At 51.7% G+C, this 23,952-nt stretch overlaps 1 protein-coding gene across 4 annotated transcripts in view; it reads right to left on the reverse strand.

Moving 5' to 3' along the window:
- Positions 1-20,647, reverse strand: part of PLXNA4 (plexin A4) — a 476,129-nt gene extending 455,482 nt beyond the window's left edge. Inside the window, exon 1 of one of the 4 annotated variants that reach the window (XM_085569917.1) lies at positions 20,548-20,647. The gene's annotated coding sequence lies outside the window, so the exon portion shown is untranslated. The other 3 variants (XM_085569916.1, XM_077783705.2, XM_085569915.1) reach the window with 3 other exon arrangements.
- Positions 20,648-23,952: the final 3,305 nt, after the last annotated feature.

Here is a 23,952-nt window from a genome sequence, read left to right on the forward strand (position 1 = left end):
TACTGCCAACATATCCAAAGTCCAATGGAAAGTTATTCTTAGTGCCTAGCCCGGCTGTTGCTGCAGGGTAAGTAATCCCAAATCATGCCTGAGAGTCCTGAGCTGCTGCTGAGCTGGCCAGGACACCTATGGCCAGGATCAGAGGCAGGCAGGAGACAGAACACTGCTCACATGGGTGAGGAGATAATCACATGCTCTGTTTGTTAACAGGCAGATTAAAAAGGAGCTGATGTACACACACACACACAGAGCTTGTGTTTGCGGGGACATACACGACTCCATCCTGTACAGACACATTTATTTTTTGCACCAAAATGATGCAATTCCCATGCAGGGCACTGTGTGCATGCATAATTCCAGTAAGCATTAGCAGCAACACCTACAGCTCAGGTTGTCTGACATGTTCTGTGCCAAGGCTCACTTTTAAGGTTCTCATTACTTTGACAGACCTGAACCACTCAGGGGACAATTTCCTGAGCTCGGTGTCTGCCTCAGGCTACCAGCTCTGTGGAAAGTTGCATTCAGAATGACTTGGGCAATGCTGAGAACTAAATTAGGGGAAAAGTTTTTGCAAGTTACTGATTTTAACTTTTTTTTTTTTTTTTTCCTATATTTGACCTCGGTTTTATTCTTCCTGCTGCCTCGCTGAAAAGGTGGCACGCTTTGGAGCAGGGAGGAAAAATCAGGATGCTCCTTCTCTTGTGGCCATGGCTAAAAATCTGTCTAAATTTGACCAAGTTGAGCATCTAATAGCACAAATACTGCAAGGAGAAGTTTTGCTTTTTCCACTGTTCCTAGGATGGATCAGACAACCCTTGGGCTTATCAACAGAGGAGGAGAAGAATTTGATCCTGATGAGCAGCCTGGGCTAGTGAAAGGTGTCCCTGCCCAAAATTATTTTAGGTCCCTTCAACCCAAACCAGTCTGTGATTCTATGACTTGCCCAAAGTCACACAGAGCCAGCAAAGCAGAGACAAATCTTCATCCCACATGTTGAATTCCCAGCTCAGTGCCACAGCAACAATTTTATTTTGCAGAGCCACGCATGCAGCACCAGGGGAACCTCCTTCACTGCTGATTTTCTCTATTCTTATCTCCTTTGGTGCATGTTTGAGGGACACACACCCGAAAGTGCTCACAGAGATAAATTCCCCTCAGTCCTAAACCCATCCCCTGCCCCGGCACTTTACCAGCATCAGCAGAATTTGCATTACACACCCGAGTGTCAGCGTTGGAGCGACTTTAAATAGTTCAGTGGTCACCCTGCTCAGCTGTGGGATGCAGGGATGCATCCAGCATGTCCTGAAATGATACAGCAGAGCCCTGCTGCTGGCACCCAGCCTGGGAGGCCGGGGGCAGGAAGGGAGGAGGTGTCTGCTCCTGCTACTCTGCTGCTAAAGCTTTCTGCACTTCACCCCTGTGCTCCCCCACACTGACCAGCAAGGAGAGGAGACACTGCCAGCACGTTCTGTTCCTCGTGGGCAGCTTGCTGCTGCTGCAAAAGGCAAAATCTCTCCTTTTCCTCCCATAAATACCTCCCCTGGTCCACTCAGACACAGATGGAAGCTGCAAGTGCCCTGCACTTCATGGACCTGACCCCTCATCTGCACAGATCGTGCCTAGTGCTGTCAGCAGCTCCACAAATCACCCCAGAGCAGCCACAGGGAGGGTGATGCAATTGTTTTAGCTGTTTGCACAGCCTCCTAATTGCAGATCCATCATCACAAAGCATTAGCTGTGTTAGGACAGGTGTTACACAGAAACCCAGCAGCAGAGAGGGGCACGTGAGCTGGGCAGGCTGCGAAGGACACTTTAGTTTGCAGTAAGAGGTTTGAGATCTGGGTTGTGCTACCCAGAAGAAAGTTATTTGTTTGCAAAGCCAGCTGCAAGCAAAACTCTTATTTAATCCAGACCCAAACACCATCTGCTTTGTTCATCTCTGCTCACACAGGATAAAGGCACCTGTGGCTGAGACAAGAGGTGTTTTTAATGTGGGAGGCGTGCAAAGGTCACCTCTGTTCATAAAATCCTGCTCAGAGGAAATGGGGACCTTGATAACACAGGTTTTAAGAGCTGAAGAAACACTATTAAGCAGATACCCAGGTGCTAAAACAGTAAAACCCACAAGTACTGCACCAATGTGCACTCCAGCCCCTTCGCCTCACCTGCCACTGCCTCCACCTCTCCACTCTCTCCAAAACAGGACCTGCTGCTCTCTTCCCTCACCTCACAGAGCTGCACTGGGAATACCACACAAGCCTGTGAAAAGCTGTAAACCTGTGCCTGTTGCAGAATTTCTGAGAGAGAGAGGGCAGGATTTATGTCTGGAGTGAGCATTGAGCTGCCCCTCAGACAGGCCCTGATGAGCGGCCTTGGTGGGGCTGGAAGCCTTTGACACAGTGAGAATTCAGTTGTGGTGCAGTTAGAAATTATGGTAAGGTAACTATAAAGTAATGAGCTATCCGAGTGTGAATTAGGGTAGAGCTGCAGTGGGAAAAGCCTGACCACCTTAAGGCAAAGTTAAACAATGTTGGCTTGCCAATGAGAGTGCCTTTGTAAACTGTAAACTATATAGAAGTCTATAAAAACTGCCATCTTCTCACTAATAAATGGAGACGGTCTCATTAATCATATTGGTTCCACGGGTGTCCTGTCCTGTCCAGCTTTCCTGTTTTATGAGGACCCTGGATTCATGTGCCCGTGCCACCTTTCCCCTTGGGGATGCAGTCACAGCCGTTGGGACACGAGGCAGGAGCATCCTCCTGCTCCAGGAGAGCATCACTGCAGTCACAGCCATTGGGACACGAGGCAGGAGCATCCTCCTGCTCCTGGAGAGCATCACTGCAGTCACAGCCATTGGGACACGAGGCAGGAGCATCCTCCTGCTCCTGGAGAGCATCACTGCAGTCACAGCCATTGGGACACGAGGCAGGAGCATCCTCCTGCTCCTGGAGAGCATCACCTGTGCTGCACCTCCCCGGGGCTCAGGTGCAGGGCTGGAGGACAGAAAGCCTTCTCCTGGCTCCCAGGGGCTTCTCCTGCCTCTGTGTGGCTGGGACACATCTTGGGACTGGCTGCAGGTGGGTTTTAGTGACGTGAGGCATCACCCAGGCAGGGGGCTGAGCTGATTTTTGCCCTTGACTTGAGTTAGAGCCTGTAATGCTTCAGTTTGGATTAGAGGAAAAAGGCAGAGGGAAAGAGGGATGGAAATGAAGTCTGAAAACAGCAGTGCTTTCTGCTGGGTGCTGTTGTGCTTTTTATCTTATTGGTAAACACTTAAGATATAGAATTTGTCACCATGCTACTGTAACTTCACAAATTAAACATTAAAAAAAGAGTAGATCCTAAACATTCCAGTCAAACGTGAGCTATAGCACAGCCTCTCTTTGTGACCAAGAAAAAAAATAAAACTTCTCCCAACATTACTTAGTTTTTCTCAAATTAAACATAGAAGACTAGCACTATAATGTTAGAGCTGGAGAGTGCATCCAGGGGTTTATATTTTTACCTTAGTAAAGCAAAAAATATAGTAGTAAATAGAAAATAAAAGACAGATTTTTAAAAAGAAAGAGACAGGAGAAGGTGGAAGAGATTTAAATTGAAAAAAAGGGCAGGTTTAGATTGGATATTTGGAAGAAATTCTTCCCTGTGAGGGTGGTGAGGCCGTGGCACAGGGTACCCAGAGCCAGTATGATTGTAGCCACTCCCAGTATGATCCCAGTCACTCCCAGTTTGATGCCAGTGCCCCCAGAACAGAGAACAAATGTTCTCTGAGATATTTGTGGCCAAAAGAAGAGCTGAACTGTAAACCTGTACAACTGTAAAAAGAAGTATTATCAGCTGTGAATGACTTCAAAAGTATCTTTGACATAAGAAACTTTATAAAGTGGAAAGAATGAAAGATAGCCATAGTTTCAGGCTTCTTTTAATTGAATTCAAATTATTGAAATGCCATACAAGTCAGTTCTACCCAAATTTGCAATATTCAGGGTAGTAAAATACAACTGTTTCTGGAAAAGGTGTTCTGCTCTTATTTGGTTGACATGGGAGTGTAACAAGATTATCCCCTTTATTAAGAGATCTAGAAGTGGAAAGAACTAATTGGTGATATCTTTGTGGTGGAAGTAAACTGCCTGACAGAAACCCAAGATTAAAGAGGAAGTGTCCCTGTAAATTGTTAAGAATTTAACACTGCTTTTCTGTCTTCTTCACCAACTGTCTTCTTCTAACTTGCCATCACCTCCTAAAGGAGAAAACTACAACTTACAAAATATAAGCAAGTAAATGTGGCTGCCCCATCCCTGGAGTGTCCAAGGCCAGGTTGGATGGAGCATGGAGCACCCTGGGCTAGTAGAAAGCATCCCTGAGGGCAGCTGGAAGTAGAATTTTAAGATCCCTTCTGACTTGTCGGAATCTGAGGTATTGATGATTCTGAGATTGTAGAAAGTTTCTGTTTTTTAGCTCTGCTGCCAAAGCAGAAGCCATAATTGGTCTGTGCTGGTTTCCAGGTTGTTTATTCTGTTTATCTCTCACATGTTCTGCTGCCCTGCCCAGCTCTGTCCTGCAGGGCAGCGTGTGGGGCTCTGCCCTCAGTGGGATGTGACAAACATTCAATACCAGAAACTCCCTGGGCTGGATTTACAAGAACGTGCCAATATCTGTCACCTACGTTGGACAGTGTGTCCCCAGCCTGAACCAACAGAAAAATGCCAACACCACAGTGAGACATGGAGGGCATGAAGAAGGAGAAAAAGGACAAGACACACCCAATTTCCTCCATCTTGTCCCCTTTGAACCCCTAATCTAGAACCCTAAAATTTTACTTTTGCACCCGTGCCACACTGAATTATTCCTTCTATCAAACACTCAGAGCTGGTAATTCATCCTGTAAGATTGAAAACTCTTTTCCATGGACAGAGATCAGAGCCAGTGTCTCTGGGGGCTCTGTCCAGGGGGTTCCTGACCCCTGCCAGGGTCCCAGACTTGCCAGGGCAGCCTGAGGGATGCCCTGGACTCCCACATCCCTGTAAATTGTTAAGAATTTAACACTACTTTTCTGTCTTCTTCACCAAGTGGATCTAACTTGCCATCACCTCCTAAAGTAGAAAACTACAACTTACAAAATATAAGCAAGTAAATGTGGCTGCCCCATCCCTGGCGTGTCCAAGGCCAGGTTGGATGGAGCATGGAGCACCCTGGGCTAGTAGAAGGCATTCCTGAGGGCAGCTGGAAGTAGAATTTTGAGCTCCCTTTCTCCCCAGGCCATTCTGTGATGCTCTGAAGAAGCGGCAGCGCACACAGCAGCTCCCAGCTCCCTCGCCAGGTCAGTGTCAAACACGCCCAGCAGCACAGCACCAAAGCCCTGCAGGCAATCCATGGTCAGGGCTCAACAGCCCAAATCCTGCCCCAAATCCTCTGTCTCTGCAGCAAACAGGGAACCCCCAGCAGCTGCCTGAGCAGGCAGCTCCCAGCTGTGGGATAAAAACCGCGGCGGCGCGCGCAGGTGGAAAATCGCGATCACAACTCCGTGGGTTATTAATAACAAGATATTTCTCCTCTGGGGCCATCTGCATCCCACACGCCCCCACAAATCCGCTGCTTTCCTCTTCCAGTTACAACAGTCAGGGCAGATAATTCCCTTTTTCCCTCTGCCTTCAAGCCACGCACGAAGGCAGAGCTCAACAGGCAGTTTCCTGCCCCAGACCATGCAGACAAACATTGTGCCAAGCCCCACGAACTCAGAACTGGGGTTTTCTTTCTACCAAGGTGCCAGAAATAATACAAATAAACTCTTCTTCTCTCCCTGGCTTTATATGTACAGCTCCCACACATCACTACCAGCAGGGCTTTAAAACTAAAACAGACTGGGCCTACGTGGCTTGAATTTATTCTGGAAATTTATCTCTTCTTGCTGAAAGCTCTGTGTTTGCTTGATCTTCCTGCCTTCCAAGCCCTACAAGTGCCACATGTTGCACAGCTGGGTTCCTGACAGAGAAAGAAAACAGGAGGAAAGAAAGAACAGATATTTTATATATATATATACATGAATGCAGTGGCCAAGGTTTTCAAAAGTCATCTGTGAACTTCAGCAAAGTGCCTTCAAATATCTCCAAGGGACCTGTGCACAGGAGAGACAGAGTTCTTGAGCTTCCAAAAATCTGCTCTCCACAGGTAGAAGTGGAAGGAAAAGGAAATGGGGCTCCAAAGGACTGGCTGCTCTAAAGATGCTCAAGACCTGCCCTTGCAGGAAAGGATTTGCAGCAAAAGCTGTGCCAGGGAAGGCTGGAGATAAGTCAGCCAGGAGGAAGAAGGACAGATCCATGTGCCACTGAGGGAAATGAGGAGAATTTTTAATTCTCAGACTCTCTGGGGTCTGACTACTGAAATAAATATGTGTTTTCGCAGCTCCAGGAGAATTTGTTCACCCTCAGCAGCTGTAACAGGGGAATATCCCTGGTGCCCCAAAAACATGGGCAAGAAACATAGTGTGAAAAGCCAGGGTAAAGCATGGAAAGCTGAGGGGAAGCAGCACTTTAAAAAATCCCAGCAAAGGAGAAAATGAAGAAAATGTTATTTCCTTTAAAATTGAGTACTGCACTCTGTAACAGGAGGGGAGGGGGAGAAATCAAACCCAAAGTGAACCAGAGATTCAGTTCATAAACACAGGAGAAGGTCAGCTTCCTCCTCACCAATAACTCTGTCCCAGAGGAGCCCAGCATGGCATTTGAGATAGGGCAGATATTTGATTCCTTCCTCTGCCTGGGGAGCCTGACACACACATCCTCCATCCCCAGCATTGCCAGGGGCTGGGCCCCTCCTGCAGCCACCCTGCCTCAGCAGCAGCAAGAACCAGTTCAAAATCTGCTCCTTGAGCTGAGGAAGGGATTATTTTTCCTGTGTTTGAGAAGAGGCAGTGGCTGTAAAACCTTCTGCCTGAACCCAGCAGCAGTGAGACCTTGGGAGAAGCTAATTATGGGTGGTGAAAGAAGTCACCCACTGGCAGAGAGCAGTGGAGGAGAGACAGGAGAGCACAACCCTGCACCTGGAGACCTTTTTGCTTTTTATAAACCAAAGCAGATTCTGATGCCTGTGTTCCCAGGGAGGGAGAAGCAAGGCAGGAGAGAAGACAGTGACCAGGTGAAAACCACCGAGTGAAAAGACTTCAAGTGATGCCTTGTGGAGGCTGAGCTGGAGCAGAGGCTGGGCAGAGCTAAATAATAAAGCAGGGATTTATTCAAAGGATCTCCTCCATGGATCCACCTTGGGCAGCACCAGAGCCCAGCCAGGGCTGCACCCAAATGAACAAAAATGAACCCAAAATGAACCCAAGATGAACCAAAATGGTCCCAAAATGAACCCAAATGAACCAAAATGGCCCCAAAATGCACGAGCGCTCCCGGGGCTCTCCCTGGGATCAGTTCTGCTCCATTGGCACCTTGGAGTTCATTCCCAATTCCAGCTCCAGCCCATCAGTCCCACCCTGCTTGTTTTTCTCTCTCCAGCCCACGGTGTTTGTGCTCCTGGGCTGAGGTTTGGATCATTTGTCCTTGGTGCCCAGCTGGAGCAGGAATTGTTTTGTGTCCCTGCTCTGTGCACAGAGCTCACCATCCCATCATGGGAAGCCCAGACCCACACACTAAAGCAGCTCAGAATGTGAAAAATATAAAAGCTAAACCCTGAGGAATCACAAGCATCTCACATCCACTTTCCCATACCCTGTGCAAGTACTGGAGAAGCCTCAGACTCATCCTCCCACACAAATACCCAGAAGGAGGGGAGGCAGAGCAGGGAGGCAGGGCAGGGAGGAAGAGCAGGGAGGAAGAGCAGGGAAGCAGCCTGAGTGGCCAGCAGGGCTGTTAGCAGGGGAAATGTGGCTCAGAGAACCCTGTGCATCAACCAGCAGGAGGCAGGGAGATGTCTGCACGTGTCCAGGCACAGCCAAGGACTGGAAAGCAGAAAAGCAGATTGTCATGGAGCTCCAATCTGCTTGGGATTTCCTCCAGGCTCGTGGCATCTCGTGCTGCCCCACTTGAGTGCTCATGGCCGGGGTCCAGCTGAGCTACTGGGGAGGATGAGAATTGCTTCACCATCATCCCCTACTCCTGAGAGCCCCTCAGAGACTCCTCTGCCACCAGCAGGACCAGCACCTTCTGAAAAGTGAAAAGTGTTGAGCCAAGCTCAACTGGAGCACATTCTCAGACACAAAGGTTTGTCCAAATTTGCTCTATTTATTCCCAGTTCTGCGGTGGAGGAAAACTCTTTCCTTTCTTCCCTCTCCTCCCTACAAGCTGAAAAACATCTCTCTGCCACCAGCATCTGATCAAGGGATGCTGGAAGAAAAAGGAAAACTGTTTTTTCTTTTTCTTTTTTTTCTTTTGTCTAAATCCCTCCTAACTCCAGCTATTGCAACAAGGTTGCTCTTCCTTCTCCGAAAATCTGGACCTGGAAAACCTTTCCTGAACTGTGAGGGAAAATTGGCAGTGATCTGGGACAAGTGCGGGGTGAACAGATTGGCATTTCCAAAGCATGTGCAGTTTGCATTTGTGTGTAGCAATGTGCATATAAATGTGTATTTTTATGTATATGTATAAAACATACACACACACACATATATATATCTATATATATGGATGCATGGAGTTGTATTTAGGGAAAAAGGCATCACAACTTCCAGCAAAAGATAATGAGAGAGCTGGGAACGTGCAGGCAGCATGATGCAACTCCAATCCCTTCCTCACACTGCAGGACAATCAAGGCTTCTTCTCTGAAATGAATGCAGAAAAGGGCCCAAGCAGCTGGGGAAGGGGTGATGCTTGTGAGAAATGGGCTTTTTTTTGTGGCTCATGCATTGCAAAGCGTGTGTGTGTGATGAGTCAAAGTCTGAGGGCTGCCTTGTGTCAGCCATTGACTGTGCCAATGACAGCAGCTCCCGACAGCCTTTAATAACACCACTTACAGACTCTGGAGCAGGGGGAGGCAGCAAAAGGGGGGAGGAGAGAGCTTCCCTCGCAGGCTGGTGCACAAAGCGTCCCCAGGCTCGCCAAAATGTGTCACAAGAACCCGTTGATGGCTCCGTAATTGCAGCCCACGCTGCAATGTGTTGTTCTAAGAGGCAGCAGAGAGCACAGCCAGGAGAGCAACTTCGGGTACACGGGGGTGAAGCACGGCCAGGAGGACACGGGGACACGCTGGGCTCAGGTAGGAATGGACTGGGTGGTGGTTTAGGGGCTGATCCCAATCATATCTCCCAGTGCAGCAAGGCACCTCCATGTGTTCACACCCAGGTTTATACTGGGAAGCAGCCAGGAGAGCAGAAATTCCACGCAGAGCAGGTGAAACAGGGATAAACATCTGCAGAACACATCTGGAAGATGCCAGTCCTGCTGCCCACCTTGGAAGAAATAAGTCCCTGCCAGGTCTCATGGATGCTGGGGAGTTCCTGGAAGGCTGGTGAAGATGCTAAAAATCCTCAGCTTAGTCCAGATTTGGAAAGCTTTGGGAAGAGCTTCAGGAGCTCGTTGTGTCCTGATTATTTACTTCTCCAAGCTAAGGAGAGACCTACTTCACACACCGCCTCCTGGAGAGGCGGAAAAATCAGGCATGTAAAATAAGAAGGAAATGGAAATCGACTTGATAGCTCCTTCCCCTTCCTAATGGGGAATACTTACCTAATTAGGCCTGCTTGCTGTTTCCTCTCCTCGCTTTCTTTGAGATATTATGCAGAGAGAAATTTGTCCTAAAAGTTGGAGCTTTCATTCTGGGGCATCCCCTTGAGTGTTTGCCTTGCTGAGGCAGGTAAGGGCAGCAACTCCATCATAAAGGAGGGGGAAAAATCCCTCCTGAGTGGCTCTAAGGGGAGCTGGTTTAAGTACCCAGCTCCTGGCATGGCTCACCTGCCTCTCCTCCCTTCTCCATCCCTCAGCCAGGCAGAGGGTGCAGCTCCACGGTGCCTCCTGCCCTTGCCTAGCCCAGGTGAGCAGCTCCTGATCTCTGGGAGTGACCTTGGAGACCAGGAAGGGATGAAAAGGAGATGCAAAGGTGGCCAAAATTACTCCACCCTTGTTTGGAGACAAACCTAGGACTAGATGGTCTCAGGGCCGGTGGGATCCACAGGGACTCCCAGATCGGCCCCAAATCCATTCCATCACTTGGATGACCTCACCAAAACACATATCCAAGCAGATGGTGCAGCTCAGAGTGGGAAAAAGGGGTGTTAGAAGCAAAACCCAAACCTTCCAGACCCATATGGACAAGGGTGACCCAACCAGGACACAGCCATCTCCCCAGACCCCACTCTGGTGGCCTCCCCTTGCCAGGAGAAGGGGCTGGCACATGCAGGACGTGCAGGAGCACCTCCCACCCCACAGGATGCTCCCAGCCATCCCTACAAAAGAGCCAGGCTGGATGTGACCCTACACCAGGGGTTACAGGGGTCTCCATTCACCCCTAGACCCCTACACTGGATCCCCTTATCCCTTTCTCCATTTCCATCCCACTCTTTCCAGGAAGGCCCCCACCATCCCCCTCGGCCCTGCTCCTTCACCCCAGGAATTTTCTTCTCTTCCCTGCAGGGAGCAGAGCTTCCAAGAAGGAAAATGCAAAGCCCAAAGGGAACGACTTCAAGCAATGAGTCGGCTCTGCAAAGGAAGGTGTTTTATTCCTGCCCGAGGGGGTGCTTTAAAGAACCTCCTTTTGTTCCCTCAAAGGCTGCCAAAGGTGGAGACCTGCAGGGATTCAGGGAACTCACCCCACAAGCAGCAGCAGCAGCAGAGATTTCCCCAAGCCCAGGTCTCTGCCTAGCCAGCATCCTGCACTGGTCCAGCCATTCCTGCATCCCTCCCCACCCCATCTCCAGGGGAGCACCTGCAGCTGAACCCAGCCCTGCACCTGCAGCACCTGTGCAGGGTGTGAGAGGAGGGGCTGAGCCACCCCCTGCAGCTGCTCCACCAGCCCTGCAACTTCACCTCCCAGTTGTCAACTCAGCATCCAGAAAAGCTGTGTTGTTTTCCTTTTTTCTTTCCTTTTCCCTTTCTTCTTTTTTTTTTTCTTTTTTCCCCCCACCAGGCGATTTCCAGGGAACAAGAAAGAACTGCACAGCTAATCCCTGCTGCAAGCCAAGCCAAGCCCTCCCTGCCCCAGCCAGAGAGGAAAAGCAGCCCCACTCCTCCCAGTGCTCCTGGGCATCCCTCCATCCTCCCACAGCCTCCTGTCCCCACCGAGCCACCCCTCTGCAGCCACTGCAGCATCCTCAGGGCTGCCAGGGTGTCAAGGACAGCAGGAGGGAAGCAGGGAGGTTTCCTGGAAGAGCCACCTCTGCAGCACTGCCAGCTTCCAGGGGAAGCTGTGAATCCAGTGGTGCAGGCAGGAGACCCCTTTGCATCCCTCTTGCACCTCCTGAGCGTTCCCAAAACCAGTGGATGTGCTGGATAAACGGGGTCCCTGCTGCAGATGAAACCTGCTCCTACCCCCTGCACCCATTCCTGGGGAGCAAGACCCCCAAAAGCAGGATCTATCCTACCCATGGACACTGGAAAGTGATGGTGAGGGCAGGCAGAGCCGTGCCCTGAGCAGGGCTTGCTCTGCTTGGCCCCTTGCAGCCCTGGAGGGGTGCCCAAATCCAGGGGGGGCTCAGCAGAGCAGGGCAGCATCCGAGAGCCTCCCAGCATTGAGGGCTGGGCTTGCAGACAGGGAGGGCCTCCAGCAACCACGAGGAGCAGCAGAGGCAGAGATGAGAGCAGGTATTTAGCAGGCAATGCCTACGAGGTGCCGTGCACGCAGCATTTGTGCCGGATGAGGAGTCATTGTCACAGAACTTGATGCCAGCCCCGCGCCCCGAATGGTGACAGGCGATTACCAGTGTGGAGATGAGTAAGCTCATTATAACAAAACGTTTCGCTCAAATCCCCCTCCAAAGGAGGGATCTGAGGAGGGAAGGGACCTGTGACGGGAACAAACTGGGGGATTTGTTTAACCAGATCAGCCCGCTGGGCCAGCACAGCACGGTTCCCTGCCTCCAGCGTGGATAAACCTGGATTCCCGGGAAGCTTCACCCCCCCATCCCACAGGGACAGGGTGGGCAAAGTCCCACACCCAGCATTGGGGTCCGCTGGGCACAACCCTGCTTTTGAGGGATGAAAAGAAGCACCTTTCAATAATAAATAATAATGCTAAATATGTGTTTCTATAGCAACTCATCACCATAGCAGCTCGGCGCGGGAGGAGAACTCAGAGCTCATCCCGCCGTCTTCAGGGTGAGGAGGCAACTGCCCTCCCAGAGGTGGCTTCAGTGGTGGCACAGATGGACTTAAAGCAAGAAGTGCCCCTCCAGGTCGTCCCTGTCCCTGGGGAAGCTGTGTGGATGATCTGGAGAGGAGCAGTGAGGGATCCAAGTGGTGACTGGGGTATGGAGTCCCAAAAGCACCAGGTACTGATGTCATTGCAATCCCCCACATCACTCCTGGGATCCAAGGAGGGATCTCAAAATCAAAAGCACCGTGTATTGAGGTCATTGCAACCCCCCCAAATCACTCCTGGGATCCAGGGGGGCTGGAAGGAAAGGAGGTTGTGACAGGGGACAGCCCCACTGTCCATCCAGGAGGGCACCGTGAAGGGGACAGTGCAAAAGGTGAGGCACAACCAAAAGGAGGAAACGCCCAAAATTATCCATGCAAATACCAACCCCTCAACACTTGCACATCTCAGGAGAACAGCTTAAAAACTCCACGTGTTGCTCAACTTTTAGCAAGACCCAGCTTAAAAACTCCAGGTGTTGTTCAACTTTTAGCAAGACCCAGCTTAAAAACTCCATGTGTTGCTCAACTTTTAGCAAGACCCAGAAATTAAAAAGACCAAAACCCTCACAAATAGAAGGAGTTTCCCAAAACAGCCCAAAAACTTTTTTCTAAGCCACGCAAGCCTAATTTGGCTGTGGGTTTTTCTTCTCTAGAGTGTCCATTAAAGAAAAATCCAAGCTTTTGATTGACTCCACAATTGGTGTGGTTGTATTCCAGGGCTGTGGGGGCAGAACCTTTGCCTTGAATATGGAACCTCCTGTTCCTCAGCACTTCTGAAAGCCAGCAGAAGAAAGTGGCACTGCCCAGGGGTGGGACAGTGCCCATTATCCATGGGCATGATGCCATTCGTCAGGCTGGTGAGTGAGTTCCCACCAAGGACCCTGCCCGGTTTTACTCCCTCCACAAAAAGTGATTTCTAAAGGTCATTAGAGCAAAGCAAGCATTAGGTGATGGCTGAAGGGACAGTCACTTCTAGGAGATTTCTCCCACTTGATAAATGGGGGGAAAAAAGCCAAGGAACCCACTGAGAGCCTTGGGACAGCTCTCCATCAATCCAAGTCTGCCGTTGGCAGCCCAGGGTAAGTTTCCCTAAAGTAAAATGAAGCTGTGTAGCACACCAAGCACTTGCTATTCCATCAATAGGCAATTGTAACAGGATACACCTCCTTAGTCTCTAAATGAGTTTTCTTTCCAGCACTACATTATAGACAAATCCCCTGTCACAAAAAACAAATAAATCCCTTTTCACAATCAAATATGCTCTAACCAAGTCAAACAGGGCCACACGCACGTGCAGCGAATCCACAAAGCTCCTCCCCACTTCCCAGCGTGACCATCCTCCCTTCAGGTGGGGAAAGAGGTGGAAAGGAAAGGAAAGAAAGAACATTTGATGGGAGAAACAACGTGGAATTTCCCATTTCAGCTGGGGATCCATGGGTGGGCTCCTCCTGTTCCTGCTGCACAGGGGCTGAGCTCGCGCTGCAGAGCCCAGACTGACACAACACCAGAGCTTGACTTACTGGTGCTTCATCCCGGCAAGATATTTTTAATTTAAACCTTGTCACTGCTGAGGATGAAGCCATCCAGGCTGTAATTTACTGCTCATTCATCCTCCTGCTCCCTATAACTCTAAGATCAAGTCACCAAACAGTGGAATGCCTGGACAGTCCCCAGCCAGGCTCGGCATGAATGAGCATCAGGGGGCTGCTGGCAGCAAGTGCCAGCTCCTCATGCAGAAAAAAAAAGCAAATATATAAATATTAACCATCTACAAGTGATCACCAGTCCAGCATCACCTCACTGTTTCCCAGGAAAACACTACTGGGAATAAAACACCTTCACCAGCCTCACCTTTCCTCCCTTGTGGAGTGTTTTAAGCTTCAGGAGGAATAACACAGAGGTTGTGGAGCCTTGTTTCACAAACATTTACATGCATTTGGCTGTGAGAGTTCACCCGGGATCAAGATTTATCCCTCTGGCCCTTGCAGGAGAGCAGAGGAGGGGGAAAGGTGTGGGCATAGATCATGCAAATGTTTGTAGTGGAAGGCTAACCTGTATTATTTGCATTAGAGCCACACATTCGTCCTGGCAAATTCAAGTGCCATAAATTTATTCAAATCCCATAAATTTATTGCCAATGGCTGGGTGGGAAAGCCCCAGCAGATCAGTGTGTGGGTAATAGAGATGGAAGGAAACTCAGAGATCAGGCATGAAAAGCAGGAGAATCAGAGGTGCAACGTCTCCCTTTTGGGTCACAAGTGCAAGTCCTGCCACGCTCAGCAGGACTTTTTGTTTATCCCAATGCAAAAGAAACCTGGGAATCTCAGCCACTTGACTTTTGGGTCTGGATTTCTGTTTCACTGCATAAGCATTTAAAAACCACTTTTTTAAAGGGGGGAAAACCCTCTCAGCAGCAAAGTCTGGAGTAAAAGCAAGTGACAGAGTCTGCAAATGATCTCTCTAGTGATTCCAGGTAAGGTCACAGCCACCTGCTGAGAGGTTTGAACCCAGTCACTGCTCTCCCCCAGGTCTTCAGGCTCTGAGAACTTGGTGTCTTCTACAAACATTAGTATTTGAAGTAGCAACAGCTGGGAACATTTTATTTCAGCAAAAAGTTGGCTTCCTCCATGGGTCCAGGAATCCCCTTGGAAGGATGTCCCTGGTAATGTTCACATCAGCTGGAGCTGGAGGGCTACAGGTGTGTAAAATGAAGTGGTCATTGGGTTTTCAAACCACTGTTCAGGGCCTTCAGAGCATCTCTAAGGGCTGACAGAGGGGTTTTTACCAAGGAAAGGGTCCAGGACAGGTGCCACATGACACTGGGGCTCTGGCAGGGGACACAGAGCTGGCACCTCTTACCTGGGTGGCTGCTCAGCCCCCTAAGGATGAGACAAACTAACAGAGCTCATGCACCAACAAAAACACCCAGACTATTCTTTGGGATGAGTCCAAAAAAACCCCAAGGGAGAATGTCAGATACAGAAAATCACCACACAGGCTGTAGGGAACTCAGCACGTCATTTTTGCAGTGATGTCTCCATTCCCAAAGGTGATTTAAAACATTTTGCAGCAAATTTTAAAGGCACCAGGACTGAGATCCATGAAAGCACAGCTGGTCCCAGGCCAATTCTCTAACCCAAAATGTTTGGTTGTCTCTGCCCATGGCAAGGTATTGGAACTAGATGATCTTTAAAGTCCCTTCCAAGCCAAACTGTTCTGTAATTCCACAATTCTATGATACTTTCTCACTTCAAAGCACCCATTTGCCATTTTAACTGGGAAAAATTCAATCCTGAAAATGTCCTGTTCTGTCCAAGGGCTGCTCTTGGCTGTTGAGGCACAGACTGGAGGGCAGGGCACCACTCCCTGCTCTCATCACCGAGTCCCACTTGGGGCTCATTTCAGGCCGGTGAGTGAGAATTCCTCATCAATAAATGTGGACTGACCGGTTTGCCTCTCAGTGCCTCAGTTTCCCAATCCATACCACGGGAACTGAGTGAGTGGTTATGCTTTAAAACCCCGTGCCTCAGTTTCCCAATCCACACCACGGGAACGGAGTAAACGGTTGTGTTTCAAAACCATTCAGAGCCTGAGTGAAAAACATGTGGGCAGCACTACGTAATTTTTTTTTCGTCTTCTTCTTTTTTTTTTTTGTCACAGGCTCCTTGAGAGCTCAAAGCTGAGGGATATAAAGCACTTTTCAGAGGAAGACAGCCACGCAGGGAAGCACGCTCATCACTGATGCCCTGCAGAAAGGCAGTGGGCTGCCCAGACTCTGCACAGACGGGAAGTCTCGTTGCCTTGGGCGCCTGCAGCGCTGCTGTCCCTTCCCTTAGTCTCACAAGGCAGAAGGAAGGAGTAAGAAAGAGCCCTCTGAAACCTTTCCGAGAGCCAGAAAGGTTCCCCAGATGCTTTTTGTTAGAGCATGAAGCAGTTTGAGAGCTTTGCTAGGGGGAACAGTCACAGCCCAAAACGCATCCCTGGGTGGGGAGGGGGATTCATGGGCAGCACATGAGACTTTGGAGTCTCGGCTATGTGGGACCCCACTTTAGAGGGGTTATGACTAATAAATAGATCATGAGGAGCCAAATGATTCCCAGGACAGCACGCCATCCCGCTCCAAAACACATGCGGGCAGTGCCAAGCCCCAAACTCTGGCACTGCTGACTCCAAAACTCAGCAGCCCCACCTCTGACACCGTCCCCGGCTCAGATCCCAGCGTGGAGCCCACAGTGCCAGCATCCTTCTCAGCTTTGCGGGAACTGCTCAGGGCTCCCTTCCTCACAAGAAACCGATTCCCACACGGCGTTAACCCTCAGCACACCCCGAGCATCGTAAGATCTTGGCCAGGCTCTCCACACGAATCCAGCCCCGGCACGGCGAGAGGGAGCTGGGTTTGACTGCAACCCCTCGGCATCGGGAGGCAGAGACAAAGCGGTTCAGTAAAAGGAAAAAGATGTAGCACAAAAGGGGCGCCGGCATCTCTCCTCCCCCTCCTCAAGCTTGCGAAAGTGGAGGAATTGATATGAAAGCGGCTCCGGCAAGCCAGAGCCCCCCGGGATGGGGCTGCCACAGACGCTCCTGCCCTGCCGGCAGCGCAGCTCCGCCGCTCCCCTGCCTCTGCTCAGCCCTTCGCTTTGCCTCACCCAGCGGCTGCCGAGCGCCAGGCTCTCTGCGCTGCAGGGAGGGATGCTGCCAGGTGAATCCGCTGAGGAAAAGCTCAAATATTCCCTCTCCCCGCGGAGAAGTTCAGCATCTCCCTTCGGGCTGGCAGCGTCCCTCCCCAGCCGGGCTGCGCGCACGGCGCGTTTGACACCAGCCCTCGGTGCCTGCCAGGCAGTTACGATCATCAAGCAAATCTTGCCTACAGCACCGTGATTGATTATCAGCCCGGCTTCTAAAACACCCGTCTTGGACATAAACAACGCTTAGATCATGCGGCTGTCATTTATTTCGCGTGGTATCCATACCGCCGAGCGCCACACATTTAGGATGGGACAGAGAGAGAAGAAGCCTTGGAGTGGTCCTTTCGGGAAGGAGACACCCCCATGGAGGGTGGGTCTGGGCAGAGGAGGGGAGAAAAGCCCCAGGTTTTCGTGCCGGAGCTGGGTTTGCGTGTTTAAACCTGGCTGCACACGCGAAGCGAACACACACACATCTGTTGCACCGCTTGAAGCCCGGCTTAGCGAAGGATCCCACACACACAAACAAACAAACAAACAAACACACAAGCACGCACTTCCCCAGGCAAAAAATTAAAATAAAATAAAATAAAATAAAATACCACAAGCAAAACGCTGCTCGCATCCCCTGCACCTCCAGCCAGAGGCTTAGGAAGCACCTAATCCCACGCTGGGAGGCACACGCCGTAATAAAAATCACAGAGACGCCAAAGCCCGTGCCCCCCGTGCCCCCCGTGCCCCGCTGGTCCTGCCCGCTCGCGGATTTCTACAAGCAGCACCCGGGTGAAACAGAGGGCAGGTAGAGAAAACAAGTTAGCACACTTTCCGCCCTCCAAAATATCTGTGCACGCTCAACACGAGTCCCTAGAAGGCTGCGAGCAGCTCGTATCGGCTGTAAAAACCCCCTGGCACCGTCATTGTTCCCAGGGAACGAGAGCATCCCCCGGCAGCATCGGGGGTCCCGGTGCGAACCTCCCCTCTGCACCACTCACCCCCAGGACTCGGGGAGCTCCAGATTCCCCTCTCTTTTCCCAAAATTTCTCTTCCCAGGCATCGCCTCCCGGCAGCGGAGGGAAGCCGTGGACAATCAGGTGCGCTTCCAGCGAGCTCTCCCGCACGGCTGCGTTGGGAAGCAGCGAGGGGTGTGGAAGTTTTTCGGGAGAGCCACACGCCTTCCAGCGGGTCCTTCCCACCAGGGCGAACCCTGCGGGTCCTACCCCCGCATCCAGCACGGCGAACGCCGCATCCCTTCCCGGCACGGGGAGCAGATGGAGCCCCGGGAGGAGGATTTCCTCCGGGCTGGGGATGGAGCAGCCGCTACAAACCCAAACAGCCCTGCTGGGGCTGAGCAAGCGGGTTTGTTTGTCTGCGAGGAACTCAGCTGCTGCCGGAGTATCAGATTTCCACCAAAACAACGTGGATTTCCACCAAAACAACGCGCGGCTCGGTGTTTAGATCACTTCTCCCGGTCTACATAATTTAAGGGCATATGTGTGATAAACGCAGAGCATCGATACGCAGGTTTCGCTTGCAGCACGCACATGCACCGAGGGAAAGGAGGGAGGTTCAGCAGCGCTGACTCCGCAGCCGGGATTTGGGCAGGAAAACTCTCCAGCACCTTGCAGAAAGGGAAGAGACGGGGGTCTGCCCTTCCCTGTTAGGTGTTCACCACCGGGGCTGGCCCCTGTCCCCATCCATCGGGGATGGGGAGGTGTTATCCTCCCCGGGAATAGGGCTCTGCCTCCAGCCCCGTCCAGCTGCATCCTCACCGGGAGCAGGAAAAGTTTGCAAATGCCTCCAGCCCCTCGCCCGAGGAGAGCTGTGGAGCATCGGAGGGGGAAAATACCCCCCGAGAGGAGGAAAACCCGCAGCCGGGGGATGCCGAGGGTGATGAGGGACGGGCTGAGCCGCTACCTCCGGGGAGAAAAGTTGAGCCTTGTGCATGGGGAAAAAGCCATCGGGGACTCGGGAAAGGGGGACACCGGCCACCGCGTCCCCTCCGCGCTGGGGATGTGGAGAAGGGGGGCTCCCCGCCGCGGCCCCCCGCCCGGCATCCTCCCAAACCGGGCCGGGAGGAGCGGAGGGGCCGTGCCCGAACCCACCGGCTCAGCCCGCTGTCCGCGGGGGTCCCTGTCCTCCATCCCAGACCCCCTTCCCGAGACCCGGGGATGGGGAGCAGCGCCTCCCAGAGCCCCCCCTCCACTGCCGCCAGGTGTGGAGGGCAGGTACCGCTGCAGCCCCGCCAGCCCTCCCGGGGCATCCTCCGGGGCATCCTCCGGGGCATCCTCCCGCAGCCCCCGCTGCCCGGGCGGGGCGGGAGGCTCCTTACCTGGGAATGCTCCTCGCTTGCTTTGGGTGGGTTTTGGTGTATATATATATATATCTATATATATATATTAAATTTCTCTCCTCTCCTTTCCCCCCACTTCAGTCTTCAGAGCAGGCGCCGCATTGACACTGCAGATGGTCTCTGTGTGCGTGTGTGTGTGTGCGCGTGTGTGCCTCTCTCCAATCCCAAATACTCCACGGAGGCGGAACACGGAGCCCCTCTCTCTGCGCTGGGCAAACCGTGTCTGGCTCGCCCAGAGCCGGGGTGGGGGGAGAATGGGGGGGAGGGGGGGTAAACGCAGCTCCAGTTTTCACTCCCCCCCCCCAAATCACCCCTTCCCTCCCCTCCCTCCCTCCCTCCCCCAGCCCTTCCCCCCCACCCCCCCGCCTCTAGACCAGCCAGGAGTGGGGGGAGCCGGGCAGCGGGGCTGCAGGCAGGGGGATGCAGGCAGGGGGATGCAGGCAGGGGGATGCAGGCAGGGGATGCGCTACGGGGCCATGCCCGGCTCCGCGGCCTCCCGCCCGCCGGGGAGGGCTCGCACTGCGGCTGTCTCGCCAGCCAGCCCTTCCTCCCCAGCCCTCCTCTCCAATGGTGGCTGCGGAGCCGGCTTGGACACCCAGGCTCTTTTGCAAACACAGGCACACGCAAAGGCACACACCCCTTTCCGAAAAAAAAAAAAAAAAAAAAATTAAAAAAATAAAATAACCGGAGAGGTGTAGAAGTGCTGTGGCAACTGCAGCCCAATGCACGGGGGAGGGATAATAAAAAAAAAAATTAATAAAAAATCGAAGCGATAATAAAAATCCCTTTCTATCCTTTTTCTCTTTCTTTCCTATATATATATATATTTTTTTAGCTTTGCAGACAGAGTGGCCGGTTGCTCCTCCTTTCTCCAGCCCACCCACCTCCGGCAGAGGGGAGAAGGCGGAGGAGCGCAGGTTGTCTCTGGAGGGGGTCCCCCAAGGCGCTTTTCGTCGTCCTAAAGTTTGCAGGGGATGGGGATAGGGATGGGGACGGGGAGGGGAGCGGGGCCACCTCCCGGGGCTGCCGCCGCCGCTCTCCCAGGGCTGCAACTCCGCGGCTGCCTGGATTCCTCCTCCTCCGGTGCCTTCCCTCGCTCCTACTCACTACTGACACCTAGGATCTCCAGCCTGATTGGGCTAATTGGGAAACGTCTCTGCCATCCCCCCCTCCACCCCCCCCCAAAAAAAAAAAAATATAATAAAACCCAAAACGCACTTACGGAACCAACCGCATCTCGCTGCCTGCCCCCATCTGCTCCTCCTCAGAAAAGGCTTTGGTTGGCATCTCCCTTCTCTTTTCCCTGCCTTCCCTTCCCTCTCCGGGCTGTGCCCTGCTGCTCCCCTCCGGCTTGGAGCCAGCGCGGAGGGGAGCGGATCAGAGCGGGCGTGGGGAGGCTCAGGGGCAGATCAATCTCTCAGCTCGGGTGAGCAATAATCCCGGAGAGCGGCTGCAAGCTGCTCCCCTGGCCCGGGATCCCTGTAATTCCGGGCAGCCGCAGGAATAAATGTATTTTTTAGAAGCTGCATGAGTTTGGTGTCCCCCAGGCTGCCGGGGGGCAGACCCCACCCCAAAAGTTCATTCCGTGAGTGAGACCCGCGCTCCTCCCTGGAGGTGATGCCAGGGGCAGCCCCGGGGCAGGCAGCAGGTGCTGGGAAGGGCAGGGATGCTCTCAGGGTGTTGGTAGCAACAGGGCTGCTCCCCAGGGAGCCCCGATTTCCTCAGGATGGGCGCCTCACAAAGGTCTGAAGAAGAGGAGAAGCAGCTGGGGGAGATCCCCTCTGCTTTCGGGGGGATTGGCCATGCTCAGGCCGGGGAGAAAACTCCGCAAGTGACCCTGCAGATTCCCCTTTCCCAGCAGAAGGCAAAGGCATCCGGCAGGGATGCAGGGGGTGCCTGGGAAAGGGGGTCCCAGCACCCACGGAAATCCATAGCCAAGATCAGAGGCAGGAATTGCCTCTCCAGGGGTTGTGCAGCACCAAACACAGCAGGACTCCCCCTCCTCCTCCTCCCCACAGCCTCCACCATTGACAGAAAATCAGGCTTAATCCGAGCTTAGTATTTTTAATTATCTTAAATTTATGCCACAAAGCACGGGGGCCGGGGGCTGTCTATTTGCATCCTCCAAGCTATTTATTTAGAAACAATATCATGTTTTCCTTAAAACAAGTTTTATCTCCCCGGCGCGTGCCTGTGAGCGCGCCTGTGTGTGTGTTTTGCCTGAGCTCCGGTTTACATTTCCTGATGGATGGATGGAGATTCAGAGCCCTTTTTTTTTTATTTTTTTCTTTTTTTTTTAAGGTGGTGCATAAAATGTATTTATTATTCTTTATCTCCTACCTCTCGCAAGGAGTCATTTGTTTTCATTCAGAGAAATGAATACGATGTGAAGCCTGAAGAGTAATAACACAGCGAAATGACAACGGAGGAGCGAGACAGGAATCTGAGAGATACAATGGCAGGTTAGTAACCTCTAAAGATCACTGCTGCTCTGAGTGCTACAGTATTATTGAGTGTCCAGCCTGCCTCGCAGCTCCATTTAATAAAAACATATGAAAACCTCAAGGAAATTCGGTCTCGCGTTTAAAACCTGTCCCGCTAAACACGGATAATCTGGATATGCCCAGATTGCTTCCCGCTAGCTGGTGGGGAGGAAGAAATTAATACCAGTTCTTTCTGCTTCTTAAGACAATGGCACGAGTCAATAGATGCCCGAGCTGTTTGGGTTCATGAAGGAGGGAGTGACAAATGAGACTTTATTTATAGGCCTTTTCATGAACCGGGCAGCGGGGGCGGAAAAGGGTTAGGGCTGGAAAACCCAAATGACCTCCCCTGACCTGTGAATTTCTACAGCAAAAGGGCCCAAGGACAAGGAGGGCTCAGGCTCACCCTGGTGTCACCCAGTGGATATTTTCCCTCTCACAGAGAGGTGCTGGGCACCCCCTGCTCTGCTCCAGGGGGAAAACCAAGCGGGATCAGAGCTGCCTCAGCATCATCCGGGATGAGGCAAAATCCTCATCTCCATCCAAACAATCTCACACAGCTGATTTCCCTCCCACTGCCCCTAAAGATCCTCCATTGCCCCTGAAGTCCTGGGTGCCAGCAGCCTCCCTGAATCCCTCTGCGCTTCCTCCCTCACTGATGAATCCTTTCTTTTCTTACCTTATTACCTGAGCCACACACAGTGGCACACAGGAGTCACTTCCATCAACACCCAAAGAACAGAAAACACCTATTTTTGCCAGCACCATCCACCTGTACACTTGAAGACTCCAACAACAGAGGACGAGCCCATTAGGAGAAAGAAGAAAACAAGAAAATAAATTTTTTAAAATTAAAAAATAAAAATAAAAAAAAGGGAGAGAGAGAGAGAGACAGGAAATCTAAGTTAGATTGTGCGGGGTTTTTTCTATTATTCTTTCCCCCCGCCATTTTACAAGTTTGTTAAAGCAGCGCGGTGTTTAAGTGGCCGCAAGCTGCTGCAGCTCCGGGCTGAACGAGCGCTCAAACCCAACATCGCAGCGCCACCTGCAGCGACCGCGCTTGGTGGCAGCTGCAAAATCCCCCAAACCGTAAAAAAACCAGCCCGGGGAGAGGACTGCTAACTCAAAATCTTATTCCTCCACGTTTCTTTTTCACCCCCTTCTTCCCTCTGCTCTTTAAAGTCCTTCCAACTTGCCCCTCTCTGTTGATAGACGAAAGAAAATTGGTCTCTCCTGGGCAGCTGTCACCATCCCTGCTGCTGACAAAGGATGTCTTTATCGTGCTCAGGAGGGTGGGAAATTCTGTGCGAGCTGGTTTAAAGCTGGGCCGGGGCTCTGCGTGGTCACTGTGACACCCCGGGGAGGGACAGGGTGAGCTCTGCCCCTAAGAGCAGTTCTTGGCTTCAGGGGGTGTCACTCTCTCGGATTTTGGCAGTGCTGCCAGCTTCAGGAAGGGTTGTGCTGATGGAAAATGAGATAAGAGTGCTACCCCAAAAATAATGTACGAGAAGAAGTTTGCAGGGAAGAGAGCAGGATTGTGTCACTTGGTCACCTTGCCTTGCCCAAAATTCTTTTGCAGCATCGTTGCAACTAATTTTGGGTGATGGATGGAAAAAAAAAAGCTCTTGAGAGGGTCCATCTCAGCCACCCTCTGTGCTTTGTCCAGCATTTCCTTGGAGCCTTGGGGGTTTTGCACACTGGATTCTCGGAGAAGCCCAGGGTGTCCTGGTATGGAGCAGAGGGGAGCCACGAGCCCTTTCTCCTGTCACTGATTTGTTTGCACAGCCTCTGGCAACTCCCTGCCAGTCTCTCCTTAACTCCCCTGCCAGCCTTTGCAGGGATATTTTCCGGGGCAGATTTTTCAGGAGGATATTTATAAATAAAAATTGTATCAGTTATCCAGCGTCTCCCTCTTCCCAGCCCTTCAACAGGCACAATGAAATGTCAAACAGAGGCAAGGTTTGCCTTCTTCTTTTTTTTTTTTTTTTTTTTTTGACCACTTGTTTGGATGTTATTGAGGGAAGCAAAATCTCCTTCTATGTTGTCCCAGGGTCAAATGCAGCAATCCACAGGAGACACAGACCTGCAGGGTGTGGCTGTCCCCTCCCTCTCCAGAGCTCCTTCCCATCACTGTGCGCTCCGGT

The sequence above is a fragment of the Lonchura striata genome, chromosome 1A, assembly GCF_050655825.1.
Source record: "Lonchura striata isolate lonStrDom1 chromosome 1A, ASM5065582v1, whole genome shotgun sequence".
NCBI classification, from domain to species: Eukaryota; Metazoa; Chordata; class Aves; order Passeriformes; family Estrildidae; genus Lonchura; species Lonchura striata.